The sequence below is a fragment of the Tamandua tetradactyla genome, chromosome 1, assembly GCF_023851605.1.
Source record: "Tamandua tetradactyla isolate mTamTet1 chromosome 1, mTamTet1.pri, whole genome shotgun sequence".
In the NCBI taxonomy this organism is placed as follows: Eukaryota; Metazoa; Chordata; class Mammalia; order Pilosa; family Myrmecophagidae; genus Tamandua; species Tamandua tetradactyla.
Genome location: NC_135327.1, coordinates 42,683,203 through 42,694,593, shown reverse-complemented (window position 1 = coordinate 42,694,593; position 11,391 = coordinate 42,683,203). Strand labels below are relative to the sequence as shown.

The 11,391-nt window shown below is 39.3% G+C and overlaps 1 pseudogene; it reads right to left on the bottom strand.

Moving 5' to 3' along the window:
• Nucleotides 1-6,887: 6,887 nt before the first annotated feature.
• Nucleotides 6,888-7,546, bottom strand: LOC143684169 (high mobility group protein B3-like; annotated as a pseudogene).
• Between the last annotated feature and the right edge of the window lie 3,845 nt (nt 7,547-11,391).

Here is an 11,391-nt window from a genome sequence, read left to right as displayed (position 1 = left end):
GCACATAAAATACAAATTATGCTCCCTCTAGCTATTTTGTCCCTGTGAAGAGGGCAAGCAAGATTGGCCCAGCCCTGGTGACTCCTGACTCCCCTGCAGATTCTTCTGTGTCCTGGGCAGATGCCCAGTCTTGGAATTAGAGATTCAAAGGCAGGATGGCACAATGTGTTAAGCACGCAGAGGTCCATGCTTCTCTTTTCTCCGGGTGTACTCCATGATGGGGGTGGGGTGGGGGTGGACTACACCTCAACCCTAGGGTGTGCATAGAGGGAGAATTCACATTAGTCAACTGTAACTTAATATTGCCAATGTGGTTTCCTTATAACTTTTTATATACTGGAGCTCTATATATATTTCATTTGGAGAAAAGGCTGAAAGGATGTATGTCCCCTAGAAAAGCCATGTTTTAATCTAAATCCCAGTTCATAAAGGCAGAATAATCTTTATTCAATACTGTATGTTTGAAACTGTAATTAGATTATCTCTCTGGAGATGTGATTTGATCAAGAGTGGTTGTTGAGTTGGATTAGATGACGACATGTCTCCACCCATTTGGGTGGGTCTTGATAAATTTCTGGAGTTCTATAAAAGAAACATTTTGGAGATAGAAGGAAAGATTTGGAGAGAGCAGAGAATGCTGTAGCACCACGAGAAGCAGCGACCTTTGGAGATGAAGAAGAAAAATGCCTCCCGGGGTGCTTCATCAAACAGGAAGCCAGAAGAAGCTAGCAGATGATGCTGTGTTCGCCATGTGCCTTTCCAGATGAGAGAGGAACCCTGACCATGTTTGCTGTTTGCCCTTCCACTTGAGAGAGAAACCCTGAAGTTCATTGGCCTTCTTGAATCAAGGTATCTGTCCCTGGATGCCTTAGATTGGAAATTTCTATAGACTTGCTTAAACTGGGACATTTTCTCAGCCTTAGAACTTAAACTAGGAACTTATTAAATTCCCCTTTTTAAAAGCCATTCTGTTTCTGGTATAGTGCATTCCAGCAGCTAGCAAACTAGAACAACTTCCATTTTTGAAATTTTTGTAAAATGAAGAAGTAATTACTTAGCATCGAGCAAACATTGTTGTCCGGAAAGATGGAGCATATTCACTTTGTTGTTGGCATTGCCCCTTGGCATTCCACCAAATAACCTCTAGAAATGGTAAGACCCCAGTTGAAAAATCATAATTATAGGTGTTTTAGTAGCTATATGCCAGTTTCAGTCAGTGGATCCTGTACATGGAAGAAAATCTATTGTTTGTGGTATTTTTCAGCTATGGGGGAAGAATAATAAAACCTACTGGTTTTTTAGTGTGTTTGGTAGGTAATAATTATTGTCATTGGATTCAGGAAACATAGATAAATGCCCACTATAGTCCTGGGGGGAATGGAGGCAGTTCCCCTGAGGGTCTGTTAGCATTTAAATTGCTGCCTTGATATAGTAGGCTGCTACCATTGCTTTTTTTCCCTTTCCTTTGCCATTACTTATTAGAAATAAAATGCAAGATAAGTGAAAAGAAATGAGGCTTTTGTTTCATTTTATTTAAACTTATGTGTTCATAGGATAATTTCCTAAACTTGGAAATTGTTTGGATTCTGTTTCTAAATTCAGAATTTTACCACTGGCCCAGTAACCTTGGTTTATGTACTTTGTAAATGCAAAAAAAGAAGGAGGCCTCCACAACTAAGCTCTCCATCATGGTCTGCTAGCAACAAAAGTAAGATTCAATAAAAGCAGAGGATGGAGGGACACTACTGAATGGACCAATATGCTCTGTACCCATGTGTTTTTTTCAAGCAGCATATATTCTTGTAATTTCCAGAATCAAGGACCAAGTTAGACAAATGTACCAGCTGATGTTTGCAACTAGAATTCAGGAGACTAGACCCAGTAAAACTTCATTTTAATGCAGTTAATCTGTTGGCTTAATATAAATTCATCTAGGATTTGTCACTTTTTACCAAGAGCCTCCCAAGCTAATCTCAACATGAGAAGCATAAGCAAAAGCCTTGGAATCTACCCAGGAAGATTTGTGGTTTTTATGAGGACAACAAAGGTAACTCCCTACACAGCGTTCCCTGGGTGGCACCTGCACACTGATTATGTCCTGGTGCTCCTCAGTGCCCCATCCTGCAAAAAAGATGTCAATGAAAAAAGTTCTCACTGCTGAAACACTGGAGGTGAAAGCCAAATTTGAGTTTCTAAATTTAGTCACAATTTTGTTACTAATTTCTGAATACTGCCTCTTCCCTTAAGTGATATGTGGCAAACTCCAGGGGAATGAAATTAAGGATTTGTGGTAAGGAAAGATTCTCTACCTGATAAAGAAAAAAAAATGGGTTGTGGTATAAATTGATCTCAAAAGGCCTCCTCCCAGAAATACAGAAATTAGCCTATAGTCTTCAGTGCTAAGACAACGCATTAGAATCAAAGCTATCAGCAATTCTTCCTCTGCAATTCTACCTGTTCTTCCTATTCTTAGTAGAGCTCCAGGGTGGCACTGATAAACAAGTTTCAATTTTTCCCAAAGCCCTCATGGCTTTTTCCCAGCACTCAGGGCTTTTTTCCCTCACAGCTGCCCTCTTCCTCAGAGTCATTAGACCCTAATAATCTGAGAACATTAACCTCAGTAAAGCCAATATAGTTCAAGGAAAACTTGTCAGCACATCCCCTATGGTTTTATATGTGCAGACCCTGGTAAATAACAAGGTGAAGGTTAGTCATAAGTTAGTGTGTTTCTAGGTAACCAATTTGCCTAGCGCTTTTAAAAAGAGTCAGAAACGGTAATTTGTTTTAATCACTGTGGCATTCCACCTGAGCAATTAAATGTTTTATTATAATCTGCCCTACGCCCACCCCACACATGAAAAAAAAATATATAAAAGAAGACAACAGTTGGAACTTTATTTTTTAAAGAACACTTAAATTGTTTGGAGCTTGGGTTCCCCAAAGTGAAATAAACTAGTCAGTTATGAAGTAAAGGGCAGAACTGACTTTTCTTTTTTTTTTAATTTATGATTATGATGTGGTTTTTACTTTATTTTTGCGATTTTGAGATATATTCACATACCATTATGAACCATCCAAAGTATACAATCACTGGCTCACAGTATCATCACATAGTTGTGCATACATCACCATGATCAATTTTAGAATATTTTCATTACTTGAGAAAAGAAATAAAAATACAAAAGAAAACCCAAATCTTCCCATACCCTTTATCCCACCCTAATGTTGACCCATAGTATAGGTGTGGTGCATTTGTTACTGTTGATGAAAGAATATGAAAATATTAATGCTAGTCCATAGTTTGCAATAGGTATATTTTCACCCATATACCCCTCCTTAATTCCTTGTAATAGTGGTGTATATTTGTATGAGTGAAAGCACTTTTTTTTTTTTTTAGGAATTCACATTCTAACCTAAAAAAAAAAAAAGTGGAAAGGAAAGAACTTTTTAATACTTGTTTTTATATCTGTACAGTTAATCACAGTCGTTCCACCACAAGAATCACTGTTATACATTCCCATGTTTTAACCTCCAACTTTTCTTCAGGTGACATATGTGACTCTAAATTTCCCCTTTCCACCACATTCACACACCATTCTGTACTATTCTGTACTATTAATTATTCTCTACCACTACCACCACCTCTATCCATTTCCCAATGTTTAAGTGCAACCTAGTTAAATACTTAAATGTTCTGTAAATATTAAGCAACTGATTTCTCATTCTTTAGCCTCATTCTATATTCTGGTAACCTTTATTTTATATTTTATTGTCTATGAGTTTACATATTATAATTAGTTCATATCAGTGATATTATACAAATATTGATTTGTACTTTTGTGACTGACATTTCACTTAACCTAATGTCTTCAAGTTTCATCCATGCTGTCATGTGCTTCAGGACTTCGTTCCTTACTGCTGAGTAATATTCCATTGTATGTATACACCACATTTTGTTTATCCATTCATCAGTTGATGGACACTTGGGTGGTGGTTTCCATCTTTTGGCAATTGTGAATGTCACTTCGAACATCAGTGTGCAAATGTCTGTTCACATCCCTGCTTTCAGATCTTCCGGGTAGTTCCCAAGTGGTGGGATTCCTGGGTTGTGAGGCAACTCTATCCTTAGCTTCCTGAAGAACCGCCAAACCCTCCTCCACAGTGGCTGTACCATTTTACATTCCCACCAGCAGTGAAGTGTTCCTATTTCACCACCTCCTCTCCAACTCTTGTCGTTTCCTATTTGTTTAATAGAGGCCAGTCTAGGAGGTATGAGATGTCATCTTATTGTGGTTTTGATTTGCATTTCCCTAATAGTGAGGCTAAGCATCTTTTCATGGGCTTTTTAGCCATCCGTATTTCCTCGTTGGAAAAATAGATATGGTCTTTTGTCCATTTTTTTAATTGGGCTATTCATCTTTTATTGTTGAGTTGTAGGATTTCTTTATATATTCTGGATATCAAACCCTTATCAGATATGTTTTCCAACTATTTTCTCCCATTGAGTCAACTGCCTTTTCATCCTTTTGACAGGTCCTTTGAAGCACAGATATATAAAATTTTGAGGAGGTCTCATCTATTTTTTCTTTTGTTGCTTGTGCTTTGGGTGTAAGGTATAGGAAACTACCTCCTATCACTAGGTCTTGAAGATGTTTTCCTATATTTTTTTCTAGGAGTTTTATGGTCTTGGTTTTTATCTCTAGGTCTTTGATTCATTTTGAGTATAGGGTGTGAGGTAGGTGTCCTCTTTCATTATTTTGGATATGGAGATCCAGTTCTCCCAACACCAATTTTTGAAGAGACTGTTCCATGTCAGTTGAGTGGATTTGGGAGCCTTGTCAAAAATTATTTGACCATAGATCTGAGGGTCTATTTCTGAACTCTCAATTCAATTCCATTGATCAATATGTCTATCTTTCTTCCAATACCATGCTGTTTGACCACTGTGGCTTTATAATATGCCTTAGTCAGGAAGCATGAGTCCTCCCACTTCATTCTTCTTTTCAAGATGTTTTGGCTATTCAAGGCCCCTTTCCCTTCCAAATAAATTTGATAATTAACTTTTCCATTTCTGTAAAGTAGGCAGTTGAAATTTTGATTGGTATTGGCTTGAATCTGTAGATCAATTTGGGTAGAATTGACTTCTTAACAACATTTAGCCTTCTAATCCATGACCATGGGAATGTCTTTCCATTTATTTAGGCCTTCTTTGATTTCTTTTAGCAATGTTTTGTAGTTTTCTGTTTATAGGTCCTTTATATCCTTAGTTAAGTTTATTCCTAGATATTTAATTCTTTTAGTTGCTATTGTAAATGGGAATTTTTTTCTTGATTACCTCCTTGGATAGTTTTATTACTAATGTATAGAAACCTTACTGATTTTTGCATGTTGATATGATTCCCACCACTTTGCTGACCTTGTTCAGTAGCTTAAGTAGCTTTGTTGTAGTTTTTTTTGGGATTGTCTAAATATAGGATCATGTCATCTGCAAATAGTAAAAGTTTTACTTCTTCCTTTCTGATTCAGATGCCTTTTATTTTTTTTTTCTTGCCTCATTGGTGTAGCCAGAGCTTTTCAACACATCCCCTATGGTTTTATATGTGTTAACCCTGATAAATACAGGATGAAGGTTAGTCATAAGTCAGTGTGTTCCTAAGTAACCAATTTGCCTAGCGGCTTTAAAGAGTCAGAAAGGGGTAATTTGTTTTAATCACCGTAGCTTTCCACCTGAGCAATTTAAACATTTTATTATAATCAGCCCCATGCCCAACCCCACACACGTTTTTTAAAAAAACAAAACACAAGGCTATAGTTGGAACTTTTATTTTCAAAGAAACAAATTGTTTGGAACGTGGGTGCCCCAAAGTGAAACAAACTAGTCAATTATGAAGTAAAAGGCAGAATTTTACTTCTCTCCTTTAAAAAAACAAACAAAAAACATAATCTCTTCCAGGCAGTAGAGATATTCTAAACATACAAAAAAAAAAAAAATAGAACGTTGCAAATTGTATTTAAGTTCAGATGATTTTTGAACTTTGATGCAGTGGCTCTTCACTTTGCTGACAACAAAAAGGTCTATAGTTTGTTGGGGGTAAAAAACAGTTTTAAAACTATCACACTTAACCAAAAAAAAAAAATACAAACACTTCTCCTGCCGGCTCACCCCCCCGCCCCCCCCCCCCCCTTCCACAGCTATGTATGGCAGGAGAATGCTATGTCACCATATACCAAGAAAACAAGACAACAGGGTCAGCAGGTCCAGCTTCCCAGCGCACGCCCTGGGCTGCAGCACCGCCAACAGGCATCTCCACCACTGCCTCAATGCCCAGCATGGACCATCCGAGAATTTCCCTCCTTTCATTCTTTTTTTTTTTGGCGTGGGCAGGCTCGGGGAATCGAACCCGGGTCTCTGGCATGGCAGGCGAGTATTCTGCCACTGTTGCCTGCCCCGTCTCATTCATTTTTACAAACTATAGCTATGTATTTTTACAAACTACAGATATGTACAGTTGATAACATGATTTCTAGCCCAAAACCAGAGTTAACACCACCTTCAAGTTAGAAAACAGACAAATGCCAGAAAATCTTTCAATGCCTTGACACACCAACAGCAAAGTACACGGAATGAAGAGAATATCAGCTGGCCTTTTCATTTTAAAAATGTTTGGAAATATGTACAACTTTGATACAGTTTCAGGGTGCTCCTGATACCCATGGCCACTTTAAGTAAACCAATTTCTAAAGCCCTTTGAGCGACTGCAATAGGATGATGATCCAATTTTATAATTAAACCTAATGAGGGCAATAGACACTCCTCAAAGAAGAGCTGTATTCACTACAGCACTCCCCTTCTCTAAGGTATTCACAATCGGATAGGCAACAGTTTTTTATTCATCCTCCTTTTCCTCCTCCTCTTCATCTTCCTCTTCCACCTTTTTCTGGGCAACTTTAGCAGGACCCTTTTGGTGCCATCGAACTTCCCTTTAGACATCCTTGTCATGCTTCTTCAGCTTTGCTGCCTTATAGTTGTAAGTAACCCTACATTAGGATGTAATGTAACCTTTCATTGTCACTCAGGTAGTTCACATCCACCCAGCTTTTCGGCCACATCTCCTGTTGAGATGCCAGGGCTTGTGTATTTGATCTTGGGGTGGAATTCCTAACAGAAGAGGAAGATCCCAGACAGTGGCCGTTTTGGAGCAATATAATATTTTTTCTTGCTTCCCTTTACTGGCCCTTGAGCCTTCATTTCCCCATCATAATGTACTTGGTCTGCCTTTGCCATCTCATCACATTTAGATTTCTCCTTCCCAGACATTGTCTTCCACCTCTCAGAGCACTTCCTGGAAAATTCTGCAAAATTGACAAGGACCTTGGAGTTTTCCTTCTTATGTTCTTCTCTGCACATCTGCACAAAGAAGGCATATGAAGACATCTTACCCTTTGGTTTCTTGGGGTCACCTTTAGCCATTGTGCTGGTTTGAATCTGTTGTACACCCCAGAAAAGCCATGTCCTTTAATCCTCATTCAGTATTGCTGGGTGGTATCTTTTTGACTATTTCCATGGAGATGTAACCCACCGAATTGTGGGTGGTAACAAAACAACACATAAAGATGTGTCTCCACCCCCATTCAAGTTGGGGTTGCTTACTGGAGCCCTTTAAGAGGAAACCATTTTGGAAAGAACCTGCAAGCCCATGCAGCCAGAGACCTTTGGAGAGGAAGAAAGAAAATGCCCCCTGGGGAGCTTTGTGAAACAAGAAGCCTGGAGAGAAAGCTAGCAGACATCACCATGTTCACATGTGCCTTTCCAGTTGAGAGAGAAACCCTGAATGTCATTGGTCTTCTTGAACCAAGGTGTCTTTCTCTGGATGCCTTAGAGTGGACATTGCTATAGCCTTGCCTTAATTTGGACATTTTCACAGCCTTAGAACATCTAAACTTGCAACTAAATAAATTCCCCTTTTAAAAAGCCTTTCTGTCTCTAGTATATCGCATTCTGGCGGCTTGCAAACTAGAACAGCCATCCTGACTGTATTGTTTGTCCGTCTCAGCATTTGTTTTTGATCATGTTGACCTCTTCCAGATCTAGTGCATTGCTTTGAACTGCTCTGCAGCATTGTCTCATTTTTCATTGTCGTGCCAGTGGGCTGATAGGTTAACCATGTTTTGCTATGGTGAATAGCCCTACTTGTGTTTTCCAGTACACGTGAGGCATGTGCCATGTAGTGGAGTGCAGGACTTGCATGCCAACTCTGCCTCCTACGGCTCTGTGACGTTGGGCAAGTTACCTGACCTTTCTATTCCTGATTTCCTCATTTGTAAAGTGGGAAATCATAGTACCTACTTCTTAAAGTTGTAAGGATTAAGTGAGTTAATATTTGCAAAGTACTTAGAACAGTGCCTGGCACATGGTGACATAAAATAAATGGTAGCTGTCTTCATCGTTATAGTATCAGATTTTCAAATCTGGAGTGCCTTTGCTGGTTTACCTCCTAAACGTGACTACCAAATTCCTCTCCAAAACGGTGGTATCAAGCTACATTCCCACCAGCTGTGTCCAAAATGCCCCACTTTCCCACATATTCGTTAACCTAAGAGTTTTAAGTTTTTTGGCATGTTTTTTGTTTGTTTGTTGTTTTGTTTTTTTGCTAATGTGATGAGAACAGTTAATTTTTACTTCTTTTGAATAAGCACTATTGCTTGATTAAAATTTGCTTTAAAACACATCTGCCATCTAGTGGTAAAAGCCATGCACTGTGGCTATAATGCAGAAGGTAAATAAGGTGGACCTACATGTATCTTTGGGTAATTTGGGCCTTTTAGATACTTACGTAGGTCTGATTTGAATTGGATCAACCAGATGAGGGCTTCTCAGTTATCTACTCCTCATTATTAGGCAGCTTGTAATATCGTTCTCATATTTTCCAGTTCGGTGACATGGAACCTGTTTTCTCTAAGTCCTTCTGATCAACACAACACTGTGCTGCGTCTTATAGCCAAATGAATCTGGGCCTCAAGAAAAGAGGCCTGAGATAAATTAGGAACTAGTCTATTTATAAAGCTGGCAGGATACTGCAGCTGCCATCAGACCAGAGCTTGCTCGAGCAATATGAAATCTCCAGTGAGAGAGATGCAGTCCTGTACCTCCCTCGCCATCCTAAGGGAATGGGCTGAGGCCAGCACCAGAGCCCCCAGCAACATCTTTCCAAATCAGGGCCTTGGACTAACCACTGGGAAGACCTTTAAAATCACAGTCTAAAAGGAGTTAAGAAGACACTAATCATCAGAGACGTAAGTACGTTTAAAGGTCTATACAAAAATGTACTGTGAAAAGTAAGGGTATGTAGGAGCAGCACTGCCAAAATGTTCCATAGCAAGTTTCTAAATAAGTACTGTCACTAAATTAATGGAACATTAAAAGTTAAAGAAAGAGAGGTGCAAGGGTAGTTCAGTAGTAGAATTCTCGCCTGCCATGCGGGAGACCTGGGTTTAATTCCAAGTTCATGTACTTCCCAAACAAACAACAAGCAAAACAAACAAAACAAAAATTCAACAAATGATGTTGCAATAATGGGATACTCACATGGAAATATAATGAAATATGACCCTGACATACAGCATACAAAAAAAAAGTTAAAGAAAGAAAATAAAGTCTAAACAACAACAAGCCAAGGTCAGCGGTGAATTTCAGGAACATCCAGACCAGGCTCTTTATCCCACTGCACCAGGCGCATGCCCATTTCTAACCCGTTGTTTGTGCTAATGCCTTTGCCTAAAATAACTACCCTTCCTGCTTGTTCACCCCAGTCTTATCTCTTTTAAATGTTTAGACCTGAACCCCAATCCTACCTGATAATCCTGCTTAAGTCTTATCTCCTCCACAGGAAACTAGAGGGGGCCATGCAGAACACAGGACCCTGAGAATAAGGCAGGCATGGGCTCTAATCCCATCCTGCAAAGTTGGGTGAGTCACTTTGCCTCCCTGTGCCTCAGTTTCTTCATCTGTCTTTTGCAGCTAGCACTGACCTCTTTGTCTTTGGAAAGTGTCATATGGGGAAATGTGCAGCAAATGCTGAGAACAGAATAGGCAACTGGGTAAATATTAGTTCCTTCCTCCTTGGAACAAACTCCAATCAGCACCCAAATCCACCCTTCACTGTCCTATGGAGATATCGTTTCTACAACTCATTTTGATTCTTATTCGTATTTCACCCTTTTTTTTGTCACTTAACCCATTCCAGGTATGTGTATCATCTCTCCAGTACATGGAAATATCCACAGTGCTAGGCAAATGTGAAGTATTCAGTACATGTGTTGCTGCTTGTTAAATGAACTATCCTAGATGGGAAAGCATAATCAGCAGTTAGTTTTGTTTTTTATTTTTCAAAATCCAAAATGTGGCTAATAATTACAGGATATAATTACAACAGGGGACAGAGAGTCACAAGTTGAAAGAAGTAGGTGCATCTTGAATTCAAAGCCAAGAAAGTGAAAGAAATAAACAAAAGGCACAGAAGAGTGTTTTAAGAGAAAAGTAAAGGGACAACAAGAAAGGGGAAACTATCCCTGTCCCAGTACAACAGAAAAAGAGCTGGGGGTCAGAATGACTCATCAGAGAACATCTCGGTTAGCCCTAGCCAGCCCTTTGTTAAGAGATGTGGGTTGACTTGTGAGTTCAGTCATTTGAAAGGCATGTGTAAAACTAGAGGAGGGAGACAGTAAATCAAAAGTTGTAAAATGGGACTTAGCCGGTAAGGAGAAGAAGGATAAGATGGTGAAAAATGCATGGGTTTGTGAGCTAGAGTTAATTTGTTCTTTAACCCAACAAATGTTTGTTTTGTGTCTGTTTTGTGCCAGGCTTTGTGCAAGGCCCTGGAGATAAAAGACAGAGGTGAACTTACCATCTAGAAGAAGGGCAGACAATTAACAAGTGAACAAATAAGTAAGAAAGTCACAGGTTGACACATACCATGAAGAAACAGAATCACCAAGTTGGGGAAAGGGATGCAACTGTGGATTGGTGGTCAGAGAGGGCTCCTTCGAGAGGTGACATGGGAGATGAAGGGTGAAAAGTAACTGAGAACATAATGAGTCACTGTTCTAGCAAAAGAATAAGAAAGTTCAAGGCCCAGAGATAGGAAAGAGATTAGCATGTGCGGGAACTGAAAGAAGACAGGAGTGGCCAGAAAATAGTGAGGAAAGGGAAGAAACCACAAAAGATAGAGTGAAGGAAGGAGAGGGAAGAGCCAGATGATGTCAAACTCAATAGGCCATGGTGAAGAGTTTAGGTTTTATTCTAAGTAGTATGGAAGAACAGAGATAAGCAGGACAATAAAGTGATTCCCTTTTCCTTTTTAAGAAGATTGATCATACTTGGAGAGCAAAATG